The sequence below is a fragment of the Prionailurus viverrinus genome, chromosome A1 (genome assembly GCF_022837055.1).
Source record: "Prionailurus viverrinus isolate Anna chromosome A1, UM_Priviv_1.0, whole genome shotgun sequence".
Lineage (NCBI taxonomy): Eukaryota > Metazoa > Chordata > Mammalia > Carnivora > Felidae > Prionailurus > Prionailurus viverrinus.
In genome coordinates, this window is record NC_062561.1 from 116,359,384 (window position 1) to 116,371,475 (window position 12,092).

The following is a 12,092-nucleotide window of genomic DNA, read 5'->3' on the forward strand; positions in this document are numbered from 1 at the left end:
GGTAGGTCGTCGAGACCAGGTCGTCACAAAATAGGGAAGGTCCTCTTATTTTTTGTAAAGTTGCGGAAAAAAGAGATGAAGACGGGGCGCGCTGGGGAGCTGAGCCTGGGCCGACCTCGTCAGAGCGTGGGGAGCTCGAGGCGCAGTGGCTGCGGCTCCGGCCTCAGAGCCTGCGGCGTCCAAGTGGCCAGAGCTGCGCTGGGAGGGAGGCGGAGGGAGGAGGGAGGGGAGCTGAGGTGGAGGCGGGCGGGCGGGCGGGGTGGGGGGGGGGGGGAGAGGAGGGAGCGTTGAGTCCGGTCCGGGTTTTGCCGGCAGCCCCCGGGCAGCGTTCAGAGCTCCTGCCCGGGCGGGCGCGCGGCGGCGGCGGCGGCAGAGGCGGCGGAGCCTGAGCGGGGATGTAGAGGCGGCGGCACTGGCGGCAGCAGAGGCGGCGGCGGCGGCAAGAGCAGGCGCCCGAGCCGAGCGAGAAGAGCGGCCGAACCTTGCCCCCCGAAGCCGGGCCCCGCGTCCCAGCCCTGCCCAGCCTGCGCCCAGCCATGCGCGCCGCCTGCTGAGTCCGGACGCCTCACGCTGCGCCCTCCGCCCGCCGCGCCGCGCTTCGCTCGGGGGTGATTAGTTGCTTTTTGTTGTTTTTTAATTTGGGCCGCGGGGAGGGGGAGGAGGGGCAGGTGCTGCAGGCTCCCCCCCCTCCCCGCCTCGGGCCAGCCGCGGCGGCGTGACTCCGGCTCCGGACCCGGGCACGGCGGGCGGCGCGGCTGGAGCGGAGCGCACCGCGGCGGTGGTGCCCAGAGCGGAGCGCAGCTCCCCGCCCCACCCCTCCCCCTCGGCCTCGCGGCGGCGGCGGCCGTGGCGGCTTGGACGACTCTGAGAGCCGGTAGGTGTTGGGCCACGGCCCTCCCCCGACCCCCCCGGAGGCCGGCCCCCTCCCCTTCCCCGCCTACCTCCCTCTCCTCCCTCGGGGCCCGGTGCGCGGCCGGGGCCGGAGTTCGCTGCAAGTCGGCGGAAAGTTTGGCGGCGCGAGCTCCCCCGAAGTTCAGGTGCGGAGAGCCAGGGACGGGAAAGGAGGGGTCCGTGTTTGGGAGGGGCGGGGGGCGCCCGCAGGCTGAGCCGCGGAGCCCTGTAGCCTGGGAGCCCTAGCGCCGGTGATCGCTCGGTGGCCGCTGCTATACTCCAGCCTCCCCAAGCCGCAGTCGGCTCGGTCGCAGATCACTGAGTACAGACAAAAAGAGGGGTTTTAGGGTCGGGGACTGCGGTTTGGGCGCCCTGGGTTGGGACCGAGGCTCTCCCTGCGGGGTACCGTCCCCTCCCCAAGTACTCGAGCTTGAGGGCGCTGGGGCGGCGGGAGCCCGGGTCCTCACTTCTTGGTATTGGGCGGGCGCTCCGCCTGCGGGGGCGGCTGATTGGAGATATGCGGCGCGCACTCCCCCCGTCAGACCCCTCGCAGCCCTGTGTTTTGGGGGCTACAGTAACTGCTGCCCTGGACCACGCGTGGCTGAGTCTCACCCCTCCACTTGGAGGGGGCGGCGGCCACTTCTATATTTCCCCTATGGTTCCTCGCCCCCGCTGCCCGCCGGGTGCCTGGCGGGCTGATCAAGTTTGACCTTTTTTTCCCCCCCCCCTTCTTTTTTACCGTCTAAATATCAACCCCCACCACAACCTCCGCTCTCCGAGGCCTCTCTTTCCCGTCCTCTCCAGCCTTGGGGAGTCTTTCAGCCTGTCTCCCGAGCTCCGCGTGGCCAAGCAGCGTGCAAAGCCAGGGAGGGAGACTGGGGGTGTTCCTGTAGCTGCGGAGTGTGGGAGGCGGGTGTCCCAGGCGCCTGCCTCGCTGCTTTGGCCCCAAATTTACCCATGAAGTTCGGCCCCAAGCCCCCCTCCCCTTTGCTTCCCTAGAGCGAGGGGCTGAACCGCCGCGAGAAGAATGTGTTAATTTTCTTGCTGGGGGAAGTTGTCCTCTCCCGGAATGGGCTGCTTTCCGGCGGGGAGCGCGGGGTGCGCCTGGCTTTGTTTATTTGTAGAATCGACAGAAAGTGAGTGACCCCAGTTTTTAAATTGGGGGGCTGCCTCCGGGACCTGTCAGAAGAGCTGAAGCGCCCAATAAGGGAGCAAGATAGCTTTTTTTTTTTTTTTTTTTCTTTCCCGCTCGGAAGGGGTGCGCGGAGTTGGGCTGGTGCCATGGGCTGCAAGGAGGCAGCAGCAGATTTGGGGGGTTCTGTAGGGACTCATCCGTCAAGACCCACACCTCCCTTTTTCTCCTGAAGGCAGCCGCGCCCTGCTTTGCCCCAGGATCCTGGGTGGTCTGCGAGTCGCATCTTCGTGTTGGGGGAGAGCTGAACCGGGATCCGGCGAGCCAGCTTCTTGACCTCCGCCTTTCCCTGAGCGGCGGGCGCTGTTCGGAGCCCTCGGTTTTGTGGTGGGCCCAACCCCCCCGCGTTTGCTCAGGAAGCGCTGGGGAGGGGGGCTTGTGTGTTCGTTCGGCCCTCGCCCCCGCCGGAGCCGCCCCGGGCGGCTGGCAAACAGAGTCCCTTTCAAGTTTTCCGCTGGGGCCGCCTGGCGGGGGCTGCGTGCGCGGTCGCTGCGGACTTGTTTGGAGCGCTATTTGAACGCCCGGCGCCACCTCAGCTGCCCCGGCCCGCGGGGGCGGGGGTGTCCTTCCGTGCAACTGAGAGCATTTCAATTAGATGTTTTTACCGGTCGCACTGGCCTAAGCTTCGTGTGAGCCCCCTCCCGAAAGACCCCGTATCCTGGGTCCCAACTGCCGCAGGAACCCCAGGAACTGGTACCCGAGGTCTCTTCCCAACTCTTTTTTTGAGAGCGATGAGGGGAGACTGAGGTCGGTGCTACCTACTACTGTCTAGTGTTGATTTAGCAGTTTCCCTGGATGAGACTCAAGCAGGAGCTGGGGGGGGGGGGGCGGTAATGGCCCGCTCTGCAGCTGTCACCCCCCTCCCAGAACGGAAATCGTTCTCTCCTGGGGAGGAGGGAGAGGGGGTGATTTTTGTCCTGGGAAGGGGTGGGAACAGCTGAGGAAGGTTGGCGTCTGAGTTCTCAGTCAGCCCTGGGGAGCTTGGTAGAAGCACCCCCACCTCATCTTGGCATGAGCTGGGGCTCTCCCAGGGAAGCCCCTAAGCCAGCCTTGTGGCTCCCTCTCCAAAGCCACCTCCCTTTCCAAGGTGGGGGCAGAGGTTCCTCTGCAGAAGACAGACCCTTGGCTGGCTGGCTGTCGGTTGGCGCCTTATTTATGTGTGTATTTGGGCCCGGCTGTTTTCCCTGCTCAGCAGGTGACCCTGGCCTGGGCCTCCTATCTCTCCCCCGACAGAGCCTGTTGACTTACCCGTGGGCCAGCGGCCTCGTCTTTATCACGTGAGGCCTGGAATGTCCACCCGCCTGGGCTGGGCCGGGTGGGGGAAGGGAGAAGGAGGGGAGGATTCTGCATCCAGGGCCCAGGCCAGCACAGGCCTCTGTTCCATGGGTTCCCACTGTAAGCCCCAACTCTTGATTCTTCTTTCTAGCTTTTTGCCTGCCTTCTACCCATTTGACAAGTATGAAACTGAGGCTTATAGGAGTGTGGCAAGCAGGGTTGTATCTGCATAAAGAACCAAGCCTCTGAGAATTAAATACCCCACCTTCTTTAGAGCCCCACCTAGCTATTTATGGGAGAGTGGAATGGAAATGGGGGTCTCTCTGGGGGGAGGGGTGTGGGCTGAGCTGAGGTCAGCTGACTTTTTAAGGATTCTAGATAGGTCGGAGGAATGAGGGGGTATACTGATGAGCCAGACCCAGGCCTGCTTTCCTAGAGCCCCCTGTCTGGTGGGGTGACGATTAAGGCAGAACTAACTCCCCAGTCCTGGTGTTCTGGAGGATGGCCTTATTGGCCAGGGATGGGGCAGGGCTCATTTACTGTTATTACTGTTATTATTGTGTATTCTCTATATGTAAATAACTTATTCATTCATTGCCCCAACATACATTTTTTGAGCACCTACTATGTGTCAAGCCCCACCTTTCTAACTCTGCCCCTGCTTGGGAGGCAGGCCCAGGGTAGAAGCCCCTCCCTCTTTGCCCACCCGCTGGGGCCTGGATTGGGGCTTCCCACCCTTTTTTTTCTGGTGCCCTCCCTCCCTTATCCCTACCACCTGGTGCTGTCCTAGCCTCTCTCTCTCTCCCTCTCTCTCTCTCTCTCTCTCTCTCTCTCTCTGTGTGTGTGTGTGTGTGTGTGTGTGTGTGTGTGTGTGCGTGTGTGTGCGCGTGTGTGTGAAGTGTCCTTGATTAAGTGTATTAATAGTTAAACTCTCACTCATAGCTGGAACTCACCAGACCACAAAAAGCCTCCCCAGTTACTCACGCGCTACTGCCCAACAAGAATATCCCACTCAAGTTTTTTTTTTTCTTTCTCTTACTTCCCCCTTCATTCCCCCCAACACTGAGCCCACCTCCCAGGCTACAGGCAATGAAAAAGGACTGACCCCCTCAAAGACCCAGGAATCTCCCAGCCATTCCACCTGCCCCCTAAAGCCCAAGGCAGTGTCAGCTGCTAGATGAGGCTGTGTGGGTCTAGTCTGTTGGTCTGGGATGTGGGAAGCTGGGTGGTGTGTGTGCTTATGACTCAGGGCATGTGGTATCTGTAAATCTGTGTGTTGAACGTGTGTCCGTCTGCCTGCCTTGGGGGGTGGGGTGGGAGTCTGAGCATGTGTATATTTGTGCATCAGGGCATGTGTATCTGTGGATCTAGGAGTTGTGTATGTCTGCATTGCATCTGTACATGTGTGTTTGTGAATCTGAGTACATTCTGAAAGTTGGATTTGTCCTTGTGAATCTGGGAATGTGCATATTCTGAGTTGTGTGTGCTTAGAATTTTGGAGTGTGTACTTGTGATTTGTGTATATCTGTGTTTTGCGTATTGTAAATCTGGGGGTGTCTGACTCCCTGAGTAGTGAATCTGAATTGGGAAAGTGGTATATGAATCTGGGAGTGGGCATATCTGAGCTGTGCGGGCAGTGGTCTGTGTCTGTCTTTGGTGGCTGGTGTCTGTGTTCCTTTCTTTTTCTGTATCTGTCTGCCAGTCTGTCTTTCTGAGTCTCTCCCTCCCTCTTCCTCTCTGGTTGAGGCTGTGTGTGTGTGTGTGTGTGTGTGTGTGTGTGTGTGTGTCTGTGTAGCATTGAACCTCTCCCACCCCGTCCTTCCCCTCCTCTGCCCTCCCTGGCAGTAACTGGGCAGCCTCCCCGTCTGCCTGCCTGCTGGGAGTTTTGGAAGCTGTGGAGGGAGACAGGCTGGGGCCGGGGTGACAGCGCGTATCCACGGCGATGGCAGCCTGTGATTATGGGAATAAAAGGATTTTAAGGTCATGGGTGTATTTTTTTTTTTTTTTTTTGTTCTGTTTTGTTTTTCCCCCCTTTGGTGGAGCCGGTGGCAGCAAAGGGCCAGAGCTGTGTGTCTGCAGGTTGGGAGTCTGTCCCCATGCAAGTGAACATGGATATGTGGTGCTTTCCTGGAAGCATGAATACATGTGTGTACATGCATGAGCAGAGCCTGTGAAAGTATGTGTTCTACGTGTGTTCTAGCTGCCTGCTCCCCATGTGAGAGGCCACAGGGCTATTCCCTGGGGGAGAATTCCCAGGAAAACTTTTTGCTTCTGGGAGAGACATGGAGCTGGAACCCTGCAGTCCTCTATATCCTTAAGAGCCTTCTGGCCTGATCCTTGCCTACCCGACCTTCCCTCCACAGTAGGGTGTCTTTTGCCAGAGACTGGCTGGGCCCAGTCACCTGGGCCAGGCCACATCTTGGGGTGTCAGTGCCCCTGGCCCTGCTCCAGTCCCTGTAATTGCATTCTGCCGCCTAATCCCCCGCCAGCTCAATTAGATCGCAAATTCTTCTTCATTTCCTGCCTCTGATGCTGGCCTCCCTCTGGGCTCGCAGGGCCTGGGAGAGAGGGAGGGGATCCTGCCCCCCTCCTGCCCGCACCAGGGGCTCTTAAAGGGTGTGATTAGTTGCTGGCACACTGGCCCTGGGGTGCAGGTTGGAACCTTGGGGGCCGACAGGACAGCTCTGTTGGCCTTCTTTGGACTAGCCTCAGTATTCCCATGCTGGGGGAGGGGCTTGTGTTACTGGTACATGGGCTCTAGGTAGACCAGACATCACTCTGGACTAGGCCCCTACACACTGCCCTCACCCCGTGTCCCCACAGGCTCTGCTCGTGTTCTGTTTCCAGAGCAGTTGCTGGTCACCCTCTGGCACAGTAGTCGTGACCTTGTTTTTGACCTTTCATTGGTGTCTGTTCTGGAGGTCAGTAGGACCACTGAGCTCTTCTCTACTGGGTCCTCTTAACTTCCTCCCTGGTCTCAAGGGAGACTCTGACCTCACCCAGACAAGTGTGTTTGAGCACTGGCTCTGGAGTCACACCTCGTTCCAAATCTTGGCCACACCACTGTCTAGCTGGGTATATGACCTTTGGTGAGTTGTGTTCTCTGTGATCCTCAGTTTCCTTATCCCTGAAATGGGATAATAAGAGTGCCTGCCTTACAAGGCCATTTTCAGATGGACACAAGGATAGTTGGTCAGTGCCCAGCACCAGTAGCTAACCCACAGCATGCAATAAAAGTTGGCTTTCCTGGTGACAAGGGCTTCATACCCCTAGTGAAAAGGAAGAAAAGAGTTGGTGGCTCACACATAGCATTTCCGTTTCCATTCTGCTCATTACCAGGTGTGTGACGTTGAGCACATCACTTTGCCTCTCTGGGTTTCTCTTCCCCATCTGTAAAATGGGACTGGTAATAGGCCTGACCTCCTAGAACACACGGGAGGGCTATCTGCATGCAGATGCTTGGCCCCAGCTGCCCGCCCCAGCAGGTTTTCACCATATTGGTTACCTTCCTTTTTCTTTCAGCACACCAAGCCTAGGGTGGTGTGGGACTGGTGAAGGCTCAGGCGCAGGGACAGGGGGACTGGCCAAGGTCATGAGGCCCGGGTGGGGTGGGAGGGCTAGGGGATGACCTGCTGGCTTGCTCACTCGTTTACTCGCTGGCTCAGCTGAGCTGTGAGGCATGGACTTCCCTCCCCGCTGGTCTCTGTGGAAAGTGGTGGCTTGGCTGATTTTTTTCTGTAAAGGGGAAGCTGGATGTCTACCCTCTCCTTCCCCAGGAGGCACCCGTGGCAGCGGCTGTGCTGACAGGCCTCCTGGCCTTCTTGCTCGGGTAGCTGGCAGCTCTGGAAGGCCGACTGCACACAGATCAGCCACAGGGAAGAGGGAACCGCTAAGGTCCCCTGCCATCACTCATCCCCACGGCCCCTCCCACCCTCAGCCTGGTCCCTTTGGATAGAAAGACAGAACGGAGCCACAGCAGGAGAGTTGGGGAGACTGGCTCTGCCGGAGGTGGTGGAGAGGGATGGGGTGTGGATAGGGGGTCAGGAGCCCTCTGCTGCAGGGTCCCAGGATCTCCCTGGCTAGTCTTCTTATTTCTATGACCTCTGTCACTCACTGGCCTAGGTTCTTTAATATTTCATGGCCTGTGGAGCCAGCCCCCTGCCCTAGCCCCCTTTGTCTGTCTGCTTCCCCCCTTGGGGCATCCCTGTCGCTGAGTTGCTGAATTACTGACCCCAAGAGGCTGCCTTCCCGTTCCCCCAACTGGCCCCAACACCTTCTGTACCCCTCCTGACTTGTCTCCCCACACCTCTACTTGTCACACCTTCCACCTCATACACATCGTCTCCCCTTCTCTGACATCTCTGACCATCTCCCTGCCCTTTTCCTCCATTTTCCTCTTTTGTTGGCCTCCTCCTCAGCGGAACAGAAACCGTGGCAACTGGTCCGTCTGCCTGCTCCCCTGTCCACCCCTTCCTGCCCCCTCCCCCTAGCTGTGCTGGGCGTGAGAGCTGGTTTTATTTATTTTTCTGTTTGTTTGGGAAGAGGGCAGTGGCAGTTCTGGGCCCTGGCTGCTGCGCTCTGCCTAGAGCGGCGGGCAGGCGGGCCGTGCTGGCCTCCCAGGAATGTGGCTGGGACGCCCCGCGCTATATTTACTCCCCTCCAGCTGCTGGCCCCAGCAGGGCAGAGCCAGGCCTGCCCGGTGGCCCTGGGGGAGCCCTGTACCCACCCTCCCCTGTCCAGCAGACCCCACGAAGCCCTTGGGCCCACCGCTCCCTCCCTTCCCTGTGACCTCTTCTGACCTCCTTGGACTCGCCTGGCCTGCCAGCAGGAACACTCATGTGCCATGCCAGTATAGACACAAAGTGCGGGTGCTAGGGCCTGATTCCTGTGGGGCAGCACCTGGTAGCCCCCCACCCCCACCCAGGGGCCTAGCTTAGGCCTGTAATCTGGTGGCCAGAACTATGCAAAGCATCTTTCTGGGGCTCTCCCCACCAGGCCTGGTCCCTGATCTTGCCACAGTGCCCTCCGCTCTGCTGCTCAGCAATGCTGGCAGGGGTAGGGTGGGTTGGGGCCTGGGGCAGCTTTGAGCAGCTGTGTTCTGTGCACCGCTCTCCCCCTCCCACGTAATGTGCCCTCTGCTAGACCTCCCGGGTTTCTCACATAGACATCTGTGTGCACACCTGAGTGCTTGGACATACATGTGCAACACATATGAACACATGCTGGATTATACCTTCCTTGGAGGCAGGGCCATGCCTCCTGTCATTGATTCCCTCATTCATCAGATGCTCATGGGGTTTTGTGAGCCCGCGCCTTGCCAGCCATGCAATGGGATATGGCAGTGATTCCTTCTGTACCCCCAGTGTCTGGCACCAGCTAAGTAATGGAAGAGCTTTAGCTTCTGCTGTAATCAATTGCTATCCCCCCATTATTACTATAATAATAATAATAATAATAATAATAATAATAATAAATAATGTTTCCACAATGGTAATGGCAATGGCTAACATCCTAAACCCTTACTGGGGCAGGCACTGTGTTAATGGCTTTCTTTAGTCCTCACAGTAGCCCAGTGGTTGGATGCTGTTAGCATCCCAGTATACAGTTGAGGAAACTGAGGCTGGACAGTTTGTTACTTGCCCCAGGACTTGCCACTTGGGGTTGGGTCCTGGCACAGCTCTTGACTGGCTGTGAACACCATGAGAATAGACACGGTTGGTCTGCATGTTTACTGCACCGTCCACACTGCCTGGCATACAGCAGGCACTCCCTGTGTTTGTTGACTAGAAGCCTTGCACTCCTTCTTGGGGCCCTCATACCCCTGGCAGGGGGCCTGACATGGTGTGTGTGTGGCGGGGGGCGATTGGCCAGTTGGACAAATGAATTAATGAATGATCAGATGATTCAGTGGGAATGAGTGCTCTCAAGGGACACTGGGTGGGAGATGTGCTTGTGCTGGCGATTGGACTGCTATGTGGAGATCAACTGTCTCAGTAGAGGATTCTGAGAAGTGGAATGGGGGGAGGGGCTGAGAAATGTGGCCAGAGACCAGTAGGCTGCTGGGGCCTAGCCCTTGGTGCAGGTCATGTCTTCTGCCAAGATCTCGGTTTTTCCATCTGTCAAATGGGCTTGGGAGGCTTTGTCCTCACTGGCTTTCAGTTGGCCTGGTCTGGGACTGGCCTAGGGAGCCTGAGAGGTGAGGGGACTGTGGCGGAAGGGAGGAAGCAGTGGGTGGTGAAGACAGGAAGATTAAGTGTGGAGCTTGGCTTGGAACCTGAGAAGCAGGGAGACCAGCCCTGACCTGACGCCTTGTCCTCCCTCTGAGCTGCAGGGTGGAGGTGCAGGTTCACAAACCTCTAGCTACCCACTCTTGTCAGAGCTGGGCTTCCTGACATCTGCAGTGTCAGTGGCTGTGCGTGCCATGAGGGGGTGGCCTGTCTTCCAGGACTAGATTGGCTCTATCTCCTGGCCCATAGCCGCCCCCCCCCATCCCCACTGCCTTTCCAGTTCCTGTTGATCCTGATGGGAGAGACCCACCCCTTCTGCATGACGCACCTTCTCCAAAGCTAGACGGGGTCTTGGTTAGCTGGGTCCATAACTCCAGTTGAGAGTGGGCTTGGCCCCCTTTCTTCCTGGGAGTGTAAGATCTTGGTGGCCTAGAATTTTTAGTCACAGGAATTTAGAATCAGAATGCTTGGAGCGGAGGGATTCTTTTCAGGATTCTTGTCGTGTTGGGATTCTAGAATCACAGAACCATGAGTTTTACTGCAAAGGAAGCGTGAATGGTCATGTTTCAATCTTGTTTGACGCTAGGGGACAGTGAGGATCTGAGAGGAGGGGCTTCCCTGTGGTGCCCTCAAGTGACATGAGTATGTACCTGAGACAGAAACCCAGGTCTGTCTCTGATCTACCTCTCTTTGGAGATCTGGGCTGGCATGGGGAGTGGGCTGTGTGGGCCCAGTCAGGCAGCAAGGGGGTGCGGCTGGCCTGTAGACACAGGAGGGGTCCTTGTGGCGGTGCCCACCCACCCGCTGCCCACCCGCCTGCTGCCCACGCTTCCCGAGGCACCAGTGTGAGGAGGAAATGCCGGCTGTTGCTTCCAGCGACAGCCGGCAGGGCCGGGCGGCTTCCCAGCTCCCCCTCTGATTCATGGCCGCCTGCAGCTCCCCCCTCCCCTGGGGGCCTCAGCAGCCCCATCTGTGCAATGGGGAGAGGAGGCTCTACCCCAGAGTCTAGCGTCACAAAGGCAATGGATTTGGGGCTCTTTTCAAGATCACCATGATGCTTCGAGAGTGCTGGGAGACCAGCTTGGAATAGCCAGCTGGGCGTTTGGACCCGGAGCATTGAGAAGTTCTGCTTGGAGTCAGTCACCCTAATGCCTCCTATAGTCTGAATTGGTGCTGAATTGGTTCCTGGGGCAGAAAGTGTGGTGTGTGGTAAAAGGAAGAGCACTGGATGGGAGGCTTAGGTCACTGGGCTCTCTCTTGACCTCAGTATACCCATCTGCAAAATGGAGGATGTTATTCAATGAGGTCTTATTCACTGTCAACTCTACCTGGGTATGTGCTGGATGAGGTGCATACTGGGAATGCTGAGGCAAGTAGCAGAGTGGTGGGGCAGGGCAGGGGTCTCTTTGGCTGCAGACATGGGGCGGGAGTATGATTTGGCTGAAGGGGTGGCTCTAGGAGAAGGAATGAGGTAGGGGGGAGATAAGGAGCCTGCCAGCAAGGCAATGTCCAGCGGAAAATCCCAGCCATTCTCAGGAAGCGTTTCCTCCACCGGTCTCCTGGGAGGGAGGCAAGGCAAGCAGGAAGGCGAGTAGATGGGGGCAAACAAAGCCCCCCAGCCAGTCTGAGTGGAGATGTCCCTGGCCTGGCAGCTGGGCGGGTGTGCCCCTCGCACTGCGGGAGGGCTGGAACGCACCCCCCCCACCATGCTCTGAAACTGGGCCTGTGGTGGGAGGGCCAGGGCTGCCAGGAGGGGCCGGGCCATAGTCCAGATTTCAAAGCCTTCCCCAGGGGCCTCGTGGTGCCCTCCGCCCTGTCCTGAGCTGCCGCCGCGGGGGTGGCAGATGCTGTTTCAGCGGCTGAGGCAAGTGGGAGGCCTCCGGAAGGTCCTCCTGGGAGGTTCCGGGGGGCAGTGGGGGCGTCAGCAGCTGCCGCCCAGCCAGAGCTGGCTCACAGTGGCCTCCCAGGTCCCTGTGTACCCCAGGCTTGGGGCCTGGGGGAAGTGCTTTGGAATTGAGACTGGTCCCCCCTGCCTTTGCCTCACCCGCCCCCCCCAACACACACACACACACACACACACACACACACACACACACACACTGCCCACCAAGCTTCTTGGCTCTGGCCACCTCCCATCCCTGGCTGTGTCTGCAGAGCCCCCCGGGGAAGGCAGGGGAGGAGGCGCAGTGGGCTCAGAACAGCGGGTGCCCGTGCAGCCAAGTATTTGTGCGAGCTGTCAGAGACAGACAGGCATGTGGGGAATTTGGTGCGTGTGGGGCTGGGGGAAGCAGCCGGGTGGGCAGGCAGGCAGGGAGGGAAGGTGGGGGTGCCTCCCCCGCCTGTTGAACCCTGCAGAGACCACTGTTTTCCCCAGCCCCAAACCAGAAGGTATGTCAGGCACTGTCCTCCTGCCTGTACCAGTGCAGTGAGACTATGACCCTTGCTAGGGTCTGATTATGGTGCTGACACTGGGGAAGGGGGTGCCATGTTGAGTGTTGGAGCCTGGG

The 12,092-nt window shown here is 58.7% G+C and overlaps 1 protein-coding gene across 2 annotated transcripts in view; it reads left to right on the forward strand.

Annotated features, from left to right (window-relative positions):
- Positions 1-330: 330 nt before the first annotated feature.
- CXXC5 (CXXC finger protein 5) overlaps positions 331-12,092 on the forward strand; it is a 35,022-nt gene continuing 23,260 nt past the window's right edge. Inside the window, exon 1 of one of the 2 annotated variants that reach the window (XM_047871162.1) lies at positions 331-874. The gene's annotated coding sequence lies outside the window, so the exon portion shown is untranslated. Of the gene's footprint in view, positions 875-964; positions 1,038-12,092 lie in introns of those variants that run through there. The other variant, XM_047871171.1, reaches the window with a different exon arrangement.